The sequence below is a fragment of the Vicugna pacos genome, chromosome 6 (assembly GCF_048564905.1).
Source record: "Vicugna pacos chromosome 6, VicPac4, whole genome shotgun sequence".
NCBI lineage: Eukaryota > Metazoa > Chordata > Mammalia > Artiodactyla > Camelidae > Vicugna > Vicugna pacos.
Window position 1 is genome coordinate 85288530 of NC_132992.1, and position 7290 is coordinate 85295819.

Here is a 7290-nt window from a genome sequence, read left to right on the forward strand (position 1 = left end):
TAAATGCAGATTCTTATTCAGTAGGCCTGGGCAGGGCCTGAGACTCTGCATTTCTGACAAGCCCTGGGCAATGCCCAGGGCTACACGTGGATGGAGCAGACCTCTTCCTTAACTCTGGCAGGCTCTAGTCGACTCTGCCTAGAAGCCTGGCATCCCAGTCAGGAAACAACACTACTCTACCCCCCAGTCTCCTCCCAAGAACTCAGTTGTTAATTTGTAAGAATTAAGAATTGGAGTTGGTGCCAAATCCAGGTTTCTTCAGCTCCACCGCAAGGTCGTGGATGCGCGGGTAACTACAATAACATGCCCCAGATTTATTTTTATGATTATATTGAAACGGCCAAGGTGCGTAACAGAGGAGGGCAGTGGACTGCCCAGGCTGCCCCAACACTGGAACCTGCTGGTCTGTTAATATGTTATCAGCATGTATTGGAAGATGCTCTCCCAAGTCCGCTTGATCTGCTCAGGGCTCACCATGCGGCTGGCAGGTAACAATAAAAGGTGCAGTTATACAAATGTATGAAGAAGTAGCAGTGAGGTCAGGCAAGGGACAGCCAAGGAGCTCCTATCCCCAGAGCTGGACTCCAGGGGCTCCCACATGGGAGGGGAGGTGTGCAGTGACTCCTGAGGTAACCGAAGCAGCAGCTCTTACCGACTCTGAGTTCACCCAGCAGCCCCTGGCCGCAGTGAAGCCTCCCAGGAAGCCTTCCCTGGGGGAGGGGTCAGCAAACTTTCTCTGTAAAGGGCTGGAGAGTAAGGATTTTCAGCTTTGCAGGTCCTGCCATCTCCATCACAAATATCCACTCTCCCATCGTATCATGAAAGCAGCCAGAGACAATATGGAAACCAAAGGACATGGCTGTGTTCCAATAAAACTTACAAGGGACAGGCTCTGTGGCTTCCCCTAGGGAGCGAGAATGTGCCTCAGCCCACATGACAGGTACAGCCTGGCTGGTTTTATCATCCCTTAATGGCAGTCATGAAACCAGCTCTCTGGTTTGCACACCAGTCTCTTCTGAGTTTGGATCATGTGACTTAATCCTGAAGAGGCTCATTCCTGTGGTAGCACTGGCGTGTGACGTTCCCCCTCATGTTGAGACCCAAAAAGAATAAATACTAAAGCAGAATGGTTGGCCTGACTGTGAACAGTAGAACAGACACCACCAGTTGAACTGCCTAAATTAGCAAACAAAAATCACCACCAGGTTATTTTTATAAATTCAGGTTTATCTTTCATTCGTCTGCTAAAATACTAGCAAGTTACTATTCAGTGAGGAGAAGCACCTTATTCATACACAAGAGATATTTTCATAGTTAACATTTGGTGATGGTTCCTGTCTCCCTTTTTTTTTTTTCTTATAGACAGAGTTTGTGCTTCCTTGAACATGATGCCAAGTTAAAAGCCTCACAGTGTGACACTGATTGGAAAATGCCACTTAAAAACACACACATACTAATACAATTTTGGAGAACTTATTGGGACCTGGGCAAAGGAAAGATGTGAAAGTAATATAATCATCCCATTACCCTCAGCGATGAACACATCTCAGAGGAGCCGGCCTCGGACGGCAATTTCCTGATCAGCAGTATTCTTGACAAAGCATCAAAACAAAGTCACAAGTAACCTTGCAGCATACCTATTATTCTTGTTCTATTAGAATAAAAAGTTCATGAAGAACAAGGAAATGATCCCGCCAACGAGCTCTCTGTGTCTGCTATTTTTGCTCGTGGCCCTCCACGCCCCAGACACACAGGCGTCATGGTCTACCTCTCCCTCACCTTGCCCTCCAGTCTCCCCACCCACCCATCCAACAAACAGGGCCTGAGCACCCACCTGGCGCTCACAGGCACTGAGCTGGGCGCCAAACAGACAAAACCTTTCGCAGAGCTAACATTCCAGCAGGAAGAGAGACCATTCAAACACACAGGCTGTCAGGTGGTGACGAGTGTTAGGGAGACATATAAGACAGAAGAGGGAGTCCCAGTCAGACTGGGAGGTGTCATCTTCAAAAGGGGAAGATGTTAAGCAGGTGAGGAAGCCTGCCCATTTGTAACAGCAAAACCCTGGAAGCAAAAGAAATGGCCATTTACAGGGGACTGTCTCGTTAAATCAATTCTGATACATCTTTATGATGGGATACAGTGATGCTTTTAAAAGAATAAGGCAGATCTTAATGTGCCATGAGTGGAAAGACCCCTAAGGGGATGGTTAGGGGATATGTGTCTAGTCTGTTGACCATGTATGGAGAGAAAACATCCCAGACAGTTGTTGCTGTAACCAGGGGAGAGACAAAAGCCTCGTAAGAGTGACACATGTTGCTTTGCTGCAAGGTGTGGGAGGGTGGGATATTTGTGAGTATCTATGAGCCACACAGTGTGCAAGGCACTTCATAATCCTCACAACGCCCGTGGGCCAGTCTCACTACTCACTGCAGTTGAAAAAACAGACCCAGAGGGGGAGGGTACAGCTCAAGTGGTAGAGTGCACGCTTAGCATGCACGAGGTCCTGGGTTCAGTACCTCCTCTAAAAGAATAAATAAACCTAATTATCTGCCCTCTCTGCCAACAAAAACAAAGAAAGAAAGAAAGAAAGAAAGAAAGAAAGAAAGAAAGAAAGAAAGAAAGAAAGAAAGAAAGAAAGAAAGAAAGAAAGAAAGAAAGAAAGAAAGAAAGAAGGAAAGGAAGGAAAGGAAGGAAGGAAGGAAGGAAGGAAGGAAGGAAGGAAGGAAGAAAGAAAGAAAGAAAGAAAGAAAGAAAGAAAGAAAGAAAGAAAGAAAGGAAGGGAAGGAAGGAAAGGAAGGAAGGAAAGGAAGGAAGGAAGGAAGGAAGGAAGGAAGAAAGAAAGAAAGAAAGAGAGAAAGAGAGAAAGAAAGAAAGAAAGAAAAAACAGACCCAGAGAGGTGGAGAAACTTGGCAGAAAGTCGCACTGCTGGGACCGACACACAGATCTGATACCAAAGGCTGCTTTTTCCACCACACCACCACACTTGTCACAAAAAAGCGCTGCTTATGTGAACATCTGGGAGGCCCCATAACCACAGGTGGGAGCACTACACCCCACACTCTGGCGCCTCCAAGCTTCCCCCAGCAGGAGAATACCGCAGCGTTCTTCAGCACCCGACTATTTTAAGGCGCTTGTGGGTAACCGGTATAAAAAGCTCATAGAAGAAGTGCCCATCAAAGGAGAGCCTGAACCACCCAAAGTCAAAGTCAACGGACAAGCCTGTATGAATGAACTCGACCAGCCTCCAATGTCGGGTCCCCTCTGTTCCCACTTGGTCCTGAGACCCTCCCAGGCTGCAGGGCTACACAAGGTCAGTGACTCAATTAATACTCCACGTGACTTCAAGAAGTGTACCATCCAGTGGGCTTCAATCCATTTGGGAGCTTTCGGACAGAGTACCCATTCTAGATAAACTGTCACCAGCAACACAAGTAACAAGGCTACAGGACCATTTAAACAGCAGAATCAAGTTCAAATCCAGGTCTGACACTGAAGCCCACACTTTAACCACCATCGTGACCTCTCATATCAGCCCTCATTTTCTTCTTGCTCTGGGTTAGAAACAGCGAGCCTTATCAAAGCCAGGCAAAGCAGCTGTGTAGATAAAACATCTGTAAAGAGCCTTTCAAACCTGAAGGGTTTTGATCCTGCTCTCTGCTCTCCAGGGGCTTACAAAAAAAAAATCATCATGCAAGTTGTCCCTGGCTGACAACATGCAGGAGAAACAAAGACGGGTGACAAGGACCCCTCCTTCACCAAACTTGAGTCAAGAGCCTCTGAATCCTCTTCTCAACTAGATCTTGGCCTGCTGAGCCCAGGTTTAGCAAAAATCCTGCAAGAACCTTCCATCTCTGATATCTAATCGAGCTCCACTTAGTAATTTTTCATGCACTGACCCTCTCACTCTGTCTACTGGTGATAAATTTCAGCTCTCCTCGCTGTATTTGGAATTGAGCTCAGTTCTAGACTGAAGTCTCCCTCCTCTAATGCAACAGCTGGAATAAAAGCCACGTTGCTGTCTTTATCAAGTATCAGGTGCAATTTCTCACAGGACACATGGTGTCCTACCAGCTCTGGGAAGACCCTTTCCCCTTTGGGCCTTAACTGTCCACCTGGGAAATGAGAGGGTAGAATTAAATTATTAAGGACCCACTCAGTTCTCAAATCCTTTGATTTCCTGTTTAAAGAGTGGAATGAAAACAAAATCCAACTAGGTCTTATCTCAAATCTCAAGTGAAAAATGGATTTTGTTCAAGTTAGTTAATCAACTTTTTTCTTGCCCCCAAAGGGAAAATGTATGATTCAGTGGCAAACCAGATTCTAGATTAGAGCACGTCCTTCAAAGTTATCTAACTTTGATTCTACGGCATTTTTTTTTTACAACTCGATAAATTGTGGGTAAGAGCAATGCAAATACTGTTGATAATTCTTACCTAAAGACATGTAAATTAATTATATCAAGTGGAGGTTCAAGTGACTCCTCCATTGTACGAAGAAGCCAGTTTTGTCTCCCATCGCACATTACGACGCTTCTAATTTACAAGTGTACTTTGTACTTTGGAGTCTCATTTAAACTGGTTGTAACACCTCACTAAGTTTCCTCATTAATAAGCTAAATATAATCTTCAACACTTGTTCATTTTTACATCTGTTCAGAGTGATGACTTTACTTTTTAAAAATTAACTTTTAACATTACAAAAGGTACAAGCAACTAAATCATATTTCAAAACAGACATAATCAAGAAAGCATCTTTAAAATCTGTTAATGGTTAGAAGAATTTAGGAATCCAGCAAAGTAAAATTTGGCCAATGGTTAATGGTTTTTTTTCCCCATTTTTATTTTCACTGCTTATTTGGCATGTGAATTTCTTCTACTCAAATTACTATTTTTTGAAACCTGGTATTAATGTAGTTTGTAGCCTTTTCCCAAAATGACTGAACATGAGTTTTATAGCTAGATATTAATTCTTAAGTTTAACTTGCTATAATTTATATTTTAAGGATACACATTAAACTACAGAAATTTTTAAAGTATAACCTAAAATAATACCATCATCCAGATCATCACTGTTAATATTTTGTAAATCTGTTAAAAACCTCTTTCCCCATAAACAAATAAAACATTAACGATAAAATACTTTACAATGTCCTGTCCCACTCTTCCCATACCATAAGGTAAACACTATCTTATTTCTTTCCAATCAATTCAGTATACATTTAAAAATACATATTCACCTTATAAACATTTCCCTGCTAACAGACATTTAGGCTGTTTCAATTTTTTTACCCTTAAAAACAATGTTGCAAAAACATCATTTTACTCATCCCCTTGTATACAAATGTCTCTTTCTCGAGGGTACCTCAGAAGTAGAACCACTCCGTCTTTAAGATATACCTGTTTTGCTAGCATTTGTACTGTTCTAAGATATACTTCCAAATACTTATCATCTCTTGATAGCATCAAACTTTATAATTCCTAATATGATGGATAAAAAGTGATCTACTTATGGGTTTTATTTGCATCTCCTGGATTACAAGAAAATTCGAGTCATATGTTTAACCATTCAGATTTCAACATGCTCAACACATGTGACAATCTCCCCATCATAAACTAGGATTTGAATTTTGGTCTACAAGGCAATTTCTGCAGTTTAAGGGGAAATAAATGCTCATCATTTCCTTAAAAGATAATCATAGGTAGAAAACTCAAGAGACAGAATTCATTTCAATATATTTTTACTGAACGATACTGCGTAGGGTGTTCACCCCTTAATAGTTCACAACACTTTTCTCATTTCCTTTCCCTTCCCACTGCAACTGTCTTTAAAACACTCAACAGTTCTCCTGGGAATTACTGCAATGAGCTCCCTAGTGTGGCCTCTCCAACACCCTGTCACACCAGAGAGCATCTAAGACACACATCCACTAAATTCAGCTTCCAGGGCTTTCAGGATGAAATCAAAATCTCTTACAGCAGCACAGGAGGCCCTGTAATTCTGTTCTCCACTATCCAAATGAAACTCCTTGCTCCAGTCAGGCTCCTGGACTCCAGGTCCAAAATTGGTGCCTTTGTCCTGCCTTCATCATTCCGTTTTCCAGGCAAAACGCTCTTCTTCATTTCATTAGCTCCTGTCCAACTCTCAAACTCCATTCAATCACCCTCTTCTCTGCAAAGTTCTACCTCTTCCCACAAGTCAGGGTTAGATGCTGCCTCTGTAACACTAGCATGGTTCACTGTAGACTGCCTCTCTGTATGAAATAATCCTTGCTGAAAAAGCTTAGTAAGGCTCAATAAATGTTTGCTAACTAATGCAGCCTCGGAATAAAGAAAGCTGGGCTACTCTCCTACATACTGCAAGGCAAGTCTCAAACCTTGGGCATTTGTTTTCAACTCTCAAAGCACGTAAGTCAAAGTTCCTTCTCCCACCCCACAGATTCTGCAGTTCCTGGCACGGAATTACACACATGTAGGTATAACCTCAACTCTAATAGGTAGGGGCAGGGATACAGCTAACTTTGACTTCCACAGTTGATGTGAATCATCCTGTAACTCCAACAGCTCCAGTCTCTGAGAAGTACAGCTTTTCTGGCTTCTTGGAAGGGATGTTTTTATACGTTTGGGTATGTTTGTTGTGGTGGTTAACATAAGCCCTCTCTCAGGCTACTGAGAACTAACTGGAAACAGGTGCAATCTTCTACATTAAAAGCACCAACATCCTCAACTGTTTCTAGATTCTGAAGATCAGAACCAAGCCCCAGACCCCGCCTGGCACTCGCTGGCCATGGGACCTTAGCAAATGTCCTCTCCTCTAGTGCCCGTTTCTCCCAGCGCTCGGAGGAGACCGGGCTACCAGCCAGAGACCTCGCAACAAAAAGAGCCCCTCCCACACCATAACAACCCCACCAGATGTCAGGCTGAGAAGTCGCAGGGTTTCCCTTGGGCGTCATGGTTTGCCTAAATTCCCGTTCGCTGGATGAGAAATGGATTACTCAGAACGGGCCGGGGAAACTGAAAATCCCGGCCGTAAGGCCAAGAGCCACGGCAGATGGGCGACCCTGGACCCGGGCGTGGGGCCCGACCCCAAACCCCCGCCGAGGCTCGCGGTTACCTGCGGCCGGACCGTGGGAACTCCTGGCAGAGCGCAATCGCAAGAAGAGCCACCTCCAGACGTCAGCCCTGCAGTGATTGCGGCGCTGCGCCCTCGCTCCCCAGCTTTGAGGGCCTGCTGCGCCACGGTGACTGGCGGAGCCTCGGGGCGGGGCGTCTGCGAAAGCCAATGGGAGG

The 7290-nt window shown here is 44.3% G+C and overlaps 1 protein-coding gene across 1 annotated transcript in view; it reads right to left on the bottom strand.

Moving 5' to 3' along the window:
- LGMN (legumain) overlaps nt 1-7190 on the bottom strand; it is a 31059-nt gene extending 23869 nt beyond the window's left edge. The window contains exon 1 of the mRNA XM_006208217.4: nt 7115-7190. The gene's annotated coding sequence lies outside the window, so the exon portion shown is untranslated. The remainder of the gene's footprint in view (nt 1-7114) is intronic.
- Between the last annotated feature and the right edge of the window lie 100 nt (nt 7191-7290).